This window comes from Penaeus japonicus, unplaced genomic scaffold (genome assembly GCF_977035675.1).
Source record: "Penaeus japonicus unplaced genomic scaffold, GWHDUDI00000001_assembly GWHDUDI00000029, whole genome shotgun sequence".
Lineage (NCBI taxonomy): Eukaryota > Metazoa > Arthropoda > Malacostraca > Decapoda > Penaeidae > Penaeus > Penaeus japonicus.
In genome coordinates this window covers 6,470,838-6,483,337 of record NW_028234431.1, presented here as the reverse complement: position 1 = coordinate 6,483,337, position 12,500 = coordinate 6,470,838, and the positions used below count along the sequence as shown (strand labels likewise).

The window sequence follows — 12,500 nt, the reverse complement described above, 5'->3', positions numbered from 1 at the left end:
GCGATTGGGGGGAAATAGGTGGAGGGGACTGGGTGGATGGGGATGGGGGTTAGAGCACGTGTTCACCAGTCACTATGGCGACAGAATGATATACGTCACTTCCGCCTTGAGTCAGTATGCAGTATTACCGTGCAAGCTGGCATGAAGTTATCAGTCATGCATCAGTCATGCCTATGATGTGCCTTGAAAAAGAGAGAGTGAATGAAACACTTCAAGTGCGTGCAACGAGATAGGAATCATCCCACTGCTACCAGAAAAAGAAAGAATGTTAAGCAGGGATGCCACGCCAAAAAAAAACAAAAAAAAAAACGTGTTCCGAAATCATCCGTCATGCAGAATGAACACCAAGCAGTAACGTGAAGGGCGTGGTATCACTGACAGCGCACCCAGTAACCCGGGAAAGGCAGCAAGGTAACGGAGGTAACCTTGATGGGACCGGGTGTGGCGGACCTGGACGTTAGTCATGCTCGCCCCAGTGCAACCGGTAAGGCTGACTCCCTGACAGCCGCCGCTGCTTGTCCCTTCAATGGACGCCCACGAGGGATAATGTGGAGACGAAGGAGAGGGAGAAGGAGAGGGAAAGGGAGGAGAGGGGGAGGAAGAGGGAGAGGGAGAGGGAGAGGGAGAGGGAGAGGGAGAGGGAGAGGGAGAGGGAGAGGGAGAGGGAGGGAGAGGGGGAGGGAGAAGGGGGAAGGGGAAGGGGGAGGGGGGAGGGGAGGGAAAGGGAGAGGGGGAGGGGGAGGGGGAGGGGGAGGGGGAGGGAGAAGGAGAAGGAAGGGGAAGGGAAAGGGAAGGAGAAGGAGAAGGAGGAGTAGAAGTAGAAGTAGGAGGAGAATGAGAATGAGAAATAGAAGAAGAAGAAGAAGAAGAAGAAGAAGAAGAAGAAGAAGAAGAAGAAGAAGAAGAAGAAGAAGAAGAAGAAGAAGAAGAAGAAGAAGGGAGAGGAAAAGGAAGTGGTATAGGAAGAGGAAGAGAGCGAGGGTGAAGGTGAGGGTGAGAAGGTGAGGGAAAGGGAGAGGGAGAAAGGGAGGATGAGGATGGGGATGGGGAAAGAAGGAGAGGGTGAGGGTAAGGGTAAGGGTAAGGATAAGGATAAGGATAAGGATAAGGGTAAGGGTAAGGGTGAGGTTGAGAATGAGAATGAAAGTAAGAGTAAGACTAAGAGTGAGAGTGAGAGTGAGAGTGAGAGTGAGAGAGTGTGTGTGTGTGTGTGTGTGTGAGAGAGAGAGAGAGAGAGAGAGAGAGAGAGAGAGAGAGAGAGAGAGAGAGAGAGAGAGAGAGAGAGAGAGAGAGAGAGAGAGAGAGAGAGAGAGAGAGAGAGAGAGAGAGAGAGAGTCAGACAGACAGACAGAGAGAGAGAGAGAGAGAGAGAGAGAGAGAGAGAGAGAGGGAGAGAGAGAGAGAGAGAGAGAGAGAGAGAGAGAGAGAGAGAGAGAGAGAGAGAGAGAGATGGAGAGAGAGAGAGATTGAGAGTGAGAGAGATTGAGAGAGAGAGAGAGAAGAGAGAGAGAGAGAGGAGAAAGAGAAGAGAGAAAGAGAAGAGAGAAAGAGAAGAGAGAGAGAGAGAGAGAGAGAGAGAGAGAGAGAGAGAGAGAGAGAGAGAGAGAGAGAGAGAGAGAGAGAGAGAGAGAGAGAGAGAGAGAGAGAGAGAGAACAGTATGTAAATCCGCTTTATGGTCGAACACCTAACGTATGGGTTTGGTTGCCACCTGCAGGCCATTGTATTTGATGATGGGCGGCCGTTTTGACAGTAATTGTGGAACCTTGGTACGGTACCTGCTTGCATTTGAATTTGTACTCAGTTCCAAGATCCATCCAGCTACTCCCTGTAATGAATATTGTTTCAGTCTCATGTGCTTAATTATTTTGAATTAGATGCCTTTGTGTAGCGTAGATGACATGAGCAATTGAACATGTCTAGCACACACAGTAACAAACGAGGAGAAACAGCAGCAGCACAGCAACCAGACAACAAGCGCTTAGTCAGCAGAGAAGCTAGATTAGCAAAGCCATTCTAGCATATTGATGTAATTGGAAATGCGTCCACCTAGCAAAGTACGCCATACACGCACGGCGGCATTGAAGGAAATCACTCTCCAAGGGACTATCGCCTAAATACATGAACCCATGACGATGTGCACGTCCAGTCCACACTCGTACAGAAAGAAAAGAAAAGTCCTAGAATAGATCACAAGTGCTAACACCCACGCCCATACCTCCATGACCCTCTTCGATTAAGCAAAGGGCATCCCGAGGCAAAGTGAACTTAATTAACCATCTGTTACAACACGTGTTATGGATGCTGCCGCGTCGCCGGCCGGAGCGATTCAAGCCCGGCTCTTTATACGTGATAGGCTCTTCAGGGAGAGACACATCAGTCCCTATGAGTGAGATGATTTGTGGCCACAGCTGCTCACACACACCAGCACCATCCTCTTGCTTCTTCCCCGCGTTGCCTTGTCTTTAAGGCCACTTATGCGCTCTTACATAAGTTGAAGAAGGAGGAGGGGAGGAGGGGGTAGGGGAGGAAAGGGGAGAGGAGGAGGGGTGGGGGCAGGAGAGGAGGAAAGGAAGAGGGGAAGAGGGGGGAGAGGAGGAGGGGAAGGGGGAGGAGAGGAGGAAGGGAAGAGGTGAAGAGGGTAGGAAGGGAGAGGGAGAGAAGGAGGGAGAGAGAGGGAGAGGGAGAGGGAGAGAGAGAGGGAGAGAGAGAGGGAGAGGAGAAGGAGATTAAGTAGGAGGAGGAGGAGAAGAAGAAGAAGAAGAAGAAGAAGAAGAAGAAGAAGAAGAAGAAGAAGAAGAAGAAGAAGAAGAAGAAGAAGAAGAAGAAGAAGAAGAAGGTAGAGGTGGTAAGGAGGAGATTAGAAGTTGTGTGTGTGTGTGGGGGGGGGGGGGGCAAGTGAAGCTGTGATTGCCTTGGTTGCAAATGAACTGCATTGATGGTTTGAAAAAAATACGTGACATTTACACAAATGCGTTGGAAGGGGTTGACACGTCGGGATTTATTTATTGTCTGTTTATAACATTGATTAGAAGGGAAATGGCCTCGCCCACGTCGACCGTTAAACCGTTTTGTTTGCCTGTTTGTGTGGTTTTCTGTTGTTTCTTATTTTCTTTAGTTTGGTTATGTGTGTTTGTACTTGTATGTGTGTGCGCGTGTTTGTATGTGTGTGTGAGTGTGTGTGTGTGTGTGTGTGTGTGTGTGTGTGTGTGTGTGTGTGTGTGTGTGTGTGTGTGTGTGTGTGCGTCCGTGTCGGGGGTTATGTACGTGCATGCATATGATCATATACGTGCATATGATTAAATGCGTGCATATGATTATATACTTACACATTGATGTATACTTCCAAAAGCCTTTTACGCAATTCAAACGATAAGAAAGGATCCGGAAATGCAAATCACACAAAGAGATATGCCTCTGCAAATTAAATTCTTAATGTACACTATCCTGTGTTCATGTACTTACTTTGTAATATTAACTTATTTTGTGATAAACCTCTATAGATGAATACTTTTTAACATCTTTTTTTCTCTTGTATTTCAGGTTAGATGAAAGGTGGCTGGAATATAACTGCAAGGTACACACTGTGTACGTGAGTAGTTGAAATATGTACTACGGTAATGTAGCAAGCCATGTTTTGTAGGTTGTACATCCTGTGTGGTTTTCAGCAAGGCCGAGTAATGTACTACACACACTGTTTTAACGGTTGGCTTGAGATATGTGTACTAAACTGCACAAAATTTATATTTTCTATGTTGTTTTGTACAGTTATTGCTATTGTTATTATTATTGTTACTATTATTACTTCGTTATCATTAATTTGATTAATATCATGATAATGATATCAATAATGATAATAATAATAGTGATAATATTAATGATAGTAATAATAATATTAGTAGTAATAATAATAATGGTAATGGTTATGACACTTATTATTATTACTATAACTACTACTTTTTCTACTACTACTACTTCTTCTACCTCTACCACCACCACCACCACCACCACCACCACCACCACCACCACCACCACCACTACTACTACTACTATTATATTATTATTTTTATTATTTTTACCAGTAATATCATCATTATCATCATTATAATATACGTTCCAGTGGCGCACTGTAGTTCGCCGAAAAGAAACGGGAAGTGAGAATGTGATGAAAGGGAACCAGCAGGAAGTATCAGAGGGCTGTGGTAGCGGACGTGCAATAGTGTCCTTGGTGTGTTGTCACTGCCACCTCCTGCCAACACCATAGCCGGCCGGAATCGCGCTCACCTTTGTTAATGTTGTTTATCTGTTATCTTTTTGTTTTGTTTTTAATGATTTGTTTTTGCCCCTTTTTTGATTGGTGAGTGTAATGATAATCATGTCTTCATTTCTTCATCTAGTTTATATTAGTTCCATATTGCCTTCTTCTAATAGATGTATCCGCCGCATCAACCTTTTCTGATATCATCCTAGTTTCCCAAAGTGCACCAGTACCTTCCTCCTCTTCACAAACACCACAACACCACGAACACCACCTTCCACAACCCCCCTTCCCTTGCCTCAATCCTCCCCCCCCCTCCCCTTCCAAGTGCCACCAGTGCCAGGCGGGCCCGTGCGTTGGCTCCCTCCCTCCTTCCTACTCCCCCGCCCCACCCCCCACCCAGTGCCCTCTCCCTCTCCCTCTCCCCAGTGCCTCCCTCCCTCCCTCCCTTTCCCCCCAGTGCCCCGTCGAGAGCAATGCCCCGGGCGTGCGTCCATGACCGTGGCCGTGGAGGAGGCGAGGGCAGCGGCCGCGACCCCAACCAACACTGGCACTGCCGCAACGTCACCTGCTCGGCACTCGTGGCATTATTTTAGGCTGCTGTTGCTGCTTTTTTTATACCTGGTCTCTTTCACTCCCAGCTGTTCGCTCATAATGGAGTGAGGTCAGAACGCTGAATGGAATGTGCCTTAAGTCGGATTAATGGGTTGGTACTTTTTTTCGCGTTTTATTGTTCTCTCTGTGTATCACATTTTTTGGTCATAGTAACCTTTGACATTTGGAAAATCTGGTGTGGCTCTCTCGCCTTGTGGCTCTCAAATCTTTCTCCCCCTCGCCCTCTAGTTATCTATCTATATATGTCTTAACTATTTTTATGCTTATCTGCCTATCTCTCTATTTATATGTGTGTGTCCATGTATGACTCTCCCTCTTTTTTCTCTCTCCCAACCTTCTTACACAGGAAGAACAGTCATCCCTTTGGCACTTAGCGATAGAGAGAGAAAAAAAAGACTTAATCCGAGTCATAAGTAAGTGGCTGACTCGACAACATGACTCATTATGAGTTATAGCAGCGGCGTACCAGAGTACCAGGAAGACCCCTTAACCTTGGCATTTGTATACCAGGAAATACTTCCGACTACTCTCCAGAAACGTCATGTGACCCGAGTACCGGGAAATCATGCGGAAAGGGGGGGAGGGGTGAAGGGAGAGGGGCGAGAATGAGTGGGGGAGACCTTGGAGGTACGAGAGGTACGAGAGGTACGAGAGGTACAGGGCAGGAGGAAAGTGAGAGAGAGGAAGTGGCTGGAGGCACTAGAAGTACGAGAGGTACGGGGAGAGGGGGGGGGGAGGCGAGCATTGCGGGGAGGGAGAGGGGGAGAATAGGTGTGAGGGAGACATTGGAGGTACGAATGGTAGAAGTCCGCACGCCGTGTTTACAAAACTCGGGAGGGTCTCCTGACCTTCAGCTGCACCGCGCCGGACGAAGTTTTCCACCCGAATGCCTATTTTTTTCTCCAGCCGCGGGTATTTCTGAACTGCCAGAGATGTGCGTCGCTGCCTGGCTGTTCACCCAGGCCGTGCTTAATAGGCACTGCCCATCTGGCTCCGTCTCAAGTGTCAAGCAACCAGTTAACTTAAGGAAAAAAATAGAAATAATTTCTTGGTTTGTGTGTAAAGGCATGAATGCTTTCGGATGCGTGCCTATACAGGCACACACGCTTCTAGTACGTATAGACATGGCTTTCTCTACCGAAGTGTCGTATAATTTTGCATGTTTTGGGTAATTCCGGACATGCTGCAAAGAGAGGGGCAATTAGAATTTTCAGGTGTCTTATATAAATCTTTTTCATAATCATTTTGGTGTTTTGTTGTTGATTTTAGACGTGAAGGCCACACTATTCTAGCAAGGTTGTCACGCCCGCGAGCGGCGAGCGGCGCGGGGTAGGTGCGGCCACGCTGGTCCAAGGAGCTGCGTACAAACGCGGATGCCAAGGTTAGAGTCTAGCCAGAGCGGCGCCAGTTGTCGGTGCCCCTCCGTTCCCCTCATCACCACCCCTTCCCTCCCCTGATCCTCCTCCTCCCCCCCTCTTTCTCCTCCTACTCCTCCCTCACCCACTCACTGCGTCCTCCCTCCGTTTCCCATTTGCCCGGCATTTCCCAAGTGCGTCCACCCTTCCTCATGCCCCTCCCCCCCCCTGCCCTTCTGCCCCCTGCGAGGGTACGCAGCGCAATAAACACACGAATTATCGCCTCGAACCCCTTTACCTCGGAGGCGTTTGTTGCGTTCGCCCGCGCCCGCCACGGGCCAGCACGAGGCCGGGGGCTGATCGGAGGCTGAAAGAGAGAAAGAATGGAAGTGTGATTTATGCTATGACGCAGATGATGAGAGCGGAGAACTGCCAGTTCGGGTGCCAAAGTGTGGCGGCCGCGGTGCCAGGTTGGAGAGGATGTTAGAGATGTGAACATTAACCCGACAAGGTCGAGGACCCGGGCACGGCGAGGGAGGAATGCCTGGCACGAGGGGACCCTCCACGGCCAGGGTGAGGAGGTGTTTGCTTAGGGAGGTACTGTGTGAGGGTACTGTTTCAGGATGCGGTGCTGAGGGTACTGTCGTAGTGAGGGGAAATGCGCAATAGTGGCCTGATACTAGATCCTATATATCTTAAACTTAAGTCTGATCTAAATATAGATACCTAAGCCTAACCTAATCAAGCCCAACCCTAAAGCAAATTAATCGTGCCTAATTTAATCCTAGACCTACATAACCTAACCCAAGCTAATCTAATCCCGATTAACGTAATACACCCCCATTTTAAAGTCGAGTGAATCCAGCATGACTCAACGGGTCATGCCCAGTTTAAGCCTAAACGAAAGTGCTGAAAGCGGACCAGCATAACAACAAAACAACAAAGGAAATATAGGGAAAATGATACACACCGTCGAAGAAAGACTTGGTTAGATTTCATTTTTCCCGGGTCCTTATTAACATTAAAGCCAACATCCTAACCTATTCCCATGAGATCCCGGATGCACATACCTAATTCAGGAAGTCTTTGGTGTTCGTTCACAGAGATAAAGCACTGCTATGTCCGCTTTATTTTGCCTGTTTGGTGCGCGTGTGTATGTGCGTTTCGCTTCTTAGATGAGAAATCGGAGGTATGTAAAATGTTTATGATTATATATGATTGTTCATAATGCAGTAATGTGCTAGAGTTAACGAGTTCCAGGGATTGCTGATAGTAATCATGGCAATGCTGATCAGGATTACCTTGTGTTGCTGTGTAATCTTTTCCGCTTGCAACACGATTTTTTTGTGTACACGTTGCGCTTTTGAAGTGAAATATTTTCCCACTGTCAAGCCAATGTTTGCTTTTAGATGTAATAATAGAAAAGATTGCGTATGTTTTGAATAAAATTTAACTTGTAGGCGAGAATTGTTTTTGACAAAGACCCAGACTGCAGATGCAAGACAAGCAAAGTCATTACCGATAGAAAAATATATGATTTTCAACCTTAGGGTCTCTCAACGCAAAGTACGATAATCCGCTGTAAAAAAAAATCACAAACTGGCAGAAAGTAGATTTATAGTTGTAACTCAGCGAGCAAGGATTCCCGGCAAACAGCGAACAGAAAGGGTTGTGGTGAACCTCGGTACTCCCAGTTGCTGTGAGATCCGCGAGCCAGAGTGTCAAGGTGTCGTGTCAAGCTGCCTAAACGGATCTGAACTCTCCTCGAGTGTCGAGACTTGAACTTCTGTCGCTTTGTCTCTGCCACGTGTTACACAGCGATGAGGTTAGTGACCACGTGCTACCGTTTAGGGCGGTCGGTGTGGGCGGGTTTTGCTATGCTCCCCCCTCCCCCCCCCCACGCACATACATACTCACAGTTTTCCATCGTATGTTGTTAACAAGGGTTCAAGACGTTAACCTAAGAAATATTATTTACACTCCTTTTTTGCCTCCCCTCCCTTCTCTCTCTCTCTCTCTCTCTCTCTCTCTCTCTCTCTCTCTCTCTCTCTCTCTCTCTCTCTCTCTCTCTCTCTCTCTCTCTCTCTCTCTTTTTCTCTCTCTCTCTCTGTCTCTGTCACTGTCTCTCTTTCTCTCTTTCTCTCTCTCTCTCTCTCTCTCTCTCTCTCTCTCTCTCTCTCTCTCTCTCTCTCTCTCTCTCTCTCTCTCTCTCTCTCTCTCTCTCTCTCTCTCTCTCTCTCTCTCTCTCTCTCTCTCTCTCTCTCTCTCTCTCTCTCTCTCTCTCTCTCTCTCTCTCTCTCTCTCTCTCTCTCTCTCTCTCTCTCTCTCTTTCTCGATTTCATTTCATAAACGCATAATTTGAATCTAGGAAAATTGAAGGTTCATCGTAATCGTTAACGGGTTAAAAAGAGTTATTTACGCAGTCACTGTCAGAGAAAATACAGTGACAAAAATAAACATACATTTCTTTCTGTTTCTCGGTAGGTAAGCTCGAGCAGATAGGCCTAGGTTGAAAGTGTAACGCTCGTTCATGTTTTTTTAGATATATATATTTTCCCTGTTGTCAGGCGGCGTACAAGAGACCTGTATGAGGGTGTTTCATCTATTTGGCCAGATTGCTTTTGACACTTGTGTTTGAACTGAAATGTTGGGGAGTTTGTGCTCCAGTGGAATGTTTGAATGATGACTTATATCTTTGGAAAAAATATATTCATGTATATATATATATATATATATATATATATATATATATATATATATATATATATATATATGTGTGTGTGTGTGTGTGTGTGTGTGTTGTGTGTGTGTGTGTGTGTGTGTGTGTGTGTGTGTGTGTGTGTGTGTGTGTGTGTGTGTGTGTGTGTGTGTGTGTGTGTGTGTGTGTGTGTAAATATATATATACACACATATATATACATACATACATGTGTGTATGTATCTATGTGGTTGTGTGTATATGCGTGTATCTATATGTCTACCTATTTATCTATACATCTATCTGTTGTGTGTGTATGTGCGTATCCATGCATGCATGCCGATGTATCTATATCTGCGTTTCTGTTTATATGCTGTTCATGTATACGTGTAGACACTACAAATAGTTTTAAAAATAATCGAATTTCTATATACAGCATATCATAGTTATGTAACGGCCATTCAAATGGTGACAAAAAAATTGTTCAAAAATATTTTCCGGTCAGTGAACTTAAGCCATTTATCGATAAGTAAAATTCATATTGCTTGCTCACATTATTATTTAGATGGGGGAAATAACGTTTAATGAAAAGAGATATTAGTATTTGAAATTCATTTGTTTTTAATACACTTTCTCTATTGCACACATTCTGTTCTGTGTCTGTATATATATATATATATATATATATATATATATATATATATATATATATATATATATATATATATATATATATACACACATACATACATACATATTAATACAATACACAGTATATACATCTTATATGCAGTATATACGCAGTACATATGTTAATCTGTATGTAATATTCATTAATTGGAATGTAGAACAGAAAATGTAGATATAGGTAAATGTATGTTTGCCGTCTTTAAAACGTATTTTCCCTCCATGAACGATATCTAAAGTAGATAGGAAAATAAGTATACTTATAAACTAACAAAGAGACGGGCAAGAAAGAAGACAGGCACTAGCAGGCAAAGAGGCAAACAGGCACACAGGCACACAGGCACAGGCAGGTAGGAAAGCCAGGAAGTGAGAAGGCAGGCTGGCAAGCACCCATGCAGATAAATAGGCAATCGGATAAACAATGTATTATTAAAACAAGTAAACAAACACAGATAAGCAATCATGTACTTACGCAAGTATGCAAGGAAGTAATGAGGTAGACTTGTGATCAGGTTAGCTATGCATCACGCAACCAAACGATAACACAAGCAAATAAATCGTAGGACACATAAACAAATTTTGCGTTTGGAGAGGTCCTTGATCTTCGTCCCACATCACCCCTTGGCCGCTCCCCTCCCCTGCCTCCCTCTCCTCTCTTATTCTCCCACCCTCCCATCCTCTCCCCTCCTTTCCCTCCCCATTGGCTCCATCTCCTTCTTTCCCTTTCTCGTATCTCCTCTCTTCCTCTCCTCTCCTCGGCCTTTCTATTCCTAGCTTTCCACATCCTATTCCTTCCCTTACTTTTGATCTCTCTGCCTCCTCTCCCTCCCCTCTTCCCTTATTCTCCTCCCCTCTCCCTCATCCCGCTTCTACTAGCAACGCAATTCCTCCTTAACACTCTGAACCTCTCCCACCCCCCCCCCCCGGCCCACCCACACCCACCAGGTTGCGTGATGAATACGAGTGAAAGTTATAGACAAAACTTCTCTCTCCTCCCCTCTCTCTTTCTCCCACCCTCCCTCTTCCCCCCTCCCTCCCTTCCACCCTTCTTCCCCTCTTCCCACCCTCCTCATCCCCCTCCCTCTCCCCTATACTCATAGCACCTTCGTTTTGGCTGTTGTGTTTCACCGATCAAAATATGCGGCTGTGTTTCGACTTCCGTTATGATAGTTGATTTTAGTTTCGTTTTTATCTCCTTTTTTTTGTCTTTTCTTCAATTTGTCTGCCGTTTGTGATTTTTCTGACCTTGTCTGTCGTTATTTCTTAGTTTTCTTGCATGTGCGTACTCAGTATTTACACACATACATACACGCGAGAGAGAGAGAGAGAGAGAGAGAGAGAGAGAGAGAGAGAGAGAGAGAGAGAGAGAGAGAGAGAGAGAGAGAGAGAGAGAGAGAGAGAGAGAGAGAGAGAGAGAGAGAGAGAGAGAGAGAGAGAGAGAGAGAGAGAGAGAGAGACAGAGAGAGAGAGAGAGAGAGAGGGCGAGTGTTGAAGACGGGTCGTTGTCTCTTGCGTTTGATCATAACCTTCCCCATTGGGTATCCTGACCTTTGGAGGCGAGGTTATTTATAAACTCTTGCGTATGACCTCTCCACGTGTAGCAGGCAGCCCGTAGGGTCAATGGCTCCTCCGCGCAGGTGTTATGCCTAACTCTGGCGCACAGGTGTGGTGGAAATTTCACGTGTAATCCATTGACTCTCATTCCCTCCCTACCCCTCTTCTTACCCTCTTTTCGTCCCTCCTTGCCTTCCACTCCCCTCCCTATCTCCCTCCCTCCCTCCCTTTCTCCTCTCCCTTAGCTCCCTTCCTCCCTCCTCCTCCTTAGCTCCCTTCCTCCCTCCTCCTCCTTAGCTCCCTTCCTCCCTCCTCCTCCTTAGCTCCCTTCCTCCCTCCTCATCCTTAGCTCCCTCCCTCCCTCCTTTTCCTTACCTCCATCCCTCCTTTCCCTTACCTCCCTCCTTCCATTCCCTTCCCTTCCCTTCCTCTCCCCCTCCCTCCCTCCCCCAAGCGGTAATGTAATAGGGGGGGAAGGGGGGGGGTGATGAACAATGTGATGAACGTTAGTCATCCAGTTATATTTGGACGCGGGCGGGTAGCAACAGGTGAACGGGGCTTGTTTTGTTATGGTTCAAGTTCTTTTCACTCTCCTCTCTCTCCTACTTTTTTTTATACTTATTATTTTTTTCTGTGCTTTTTTCTATTGTACTTTCAGTTCCTCCCTTTATCTTTTTTTCTTTTATTTTATTTTTTGTCTTTCGCTTTTTCTTTCCCTAGTTGTGTCTTTCTTTCTTTCCCTCTTCCCTTCTTCGTTTCTCTCTTTCTCTTTTTCCCCTTTTTTCCTCCCTTTCTTTTCTTCTTCCCCTCTTCCTTTTTACTATCACTGTTCCTCCTCTTCTTTCCCCCCCTCTCTTTTTTCCCTCTTCCTCTTCTTCTATTCCTCTTCTCTTTCCATTCCTCTGTCTTCTTTATTCCCATCCTCTCTTCACTATCTCCATCGATTTTCTCCTCCTCCATTCCCCTGTTCTATTTTTCTTATTCCTCCCTTTCTGTTCCCTTTTCTCCTCGTCTTTCACCCTCTTTATCTGCTTTTTCTCCGTGTCCTCTTTCTGACCCTACTCCTCTTCCTCTCCTCTCCCTTTATCCGTCCTGCTCTTCCTACCCCCACCTTTTTCATTTTTTTCTTTCCTCCTACTCGTCCTTCTTCTTCTTCTCCATTTCCTCCTCCTCCTCCTACTACTACTACTACTACTTCTACTACTACTTCTTCTTCTTCTTCTATTCCTCCTCCTGCTTCTCTTCCCCTCTCCACCTCCCCTTCTTCCCCCCTCATCCCCCTATTCCTCCACCTCCTCTCATCTTTTTCCTCTCTCTCCTTTTCTGCCCCTCCTC

General features: G+C 45.9%; 1 protein-coding gene across 8 annotated transcripts in view; it reads left to right on the top strand.

The window, feature by feature from the left end:
* Positions 1-12,500, top strand: part of LOC122246973 (hormone receptor 4) — a 279,086-nt gene that overhangs the window by 107,973 nt on the left and 158,613 nt on the right. The window contains exon 1 of one of the 8 annotated variants that reach the window (XM_043005982.2): positions 7,976-8,051. The exons of 6 other annotated variants lie outside the window; for them this stretch is intronic. The gene's annotated coding sequence lies outside the window, so the exon portion shown is untranslated. Of the gene's footprint in view, positions 1-7,975; positions 8,052-12,500 lie in introns of those variants that run through there. One more of the 8 variants, XM_043005949.2, reaches the window with a different exon arrangement.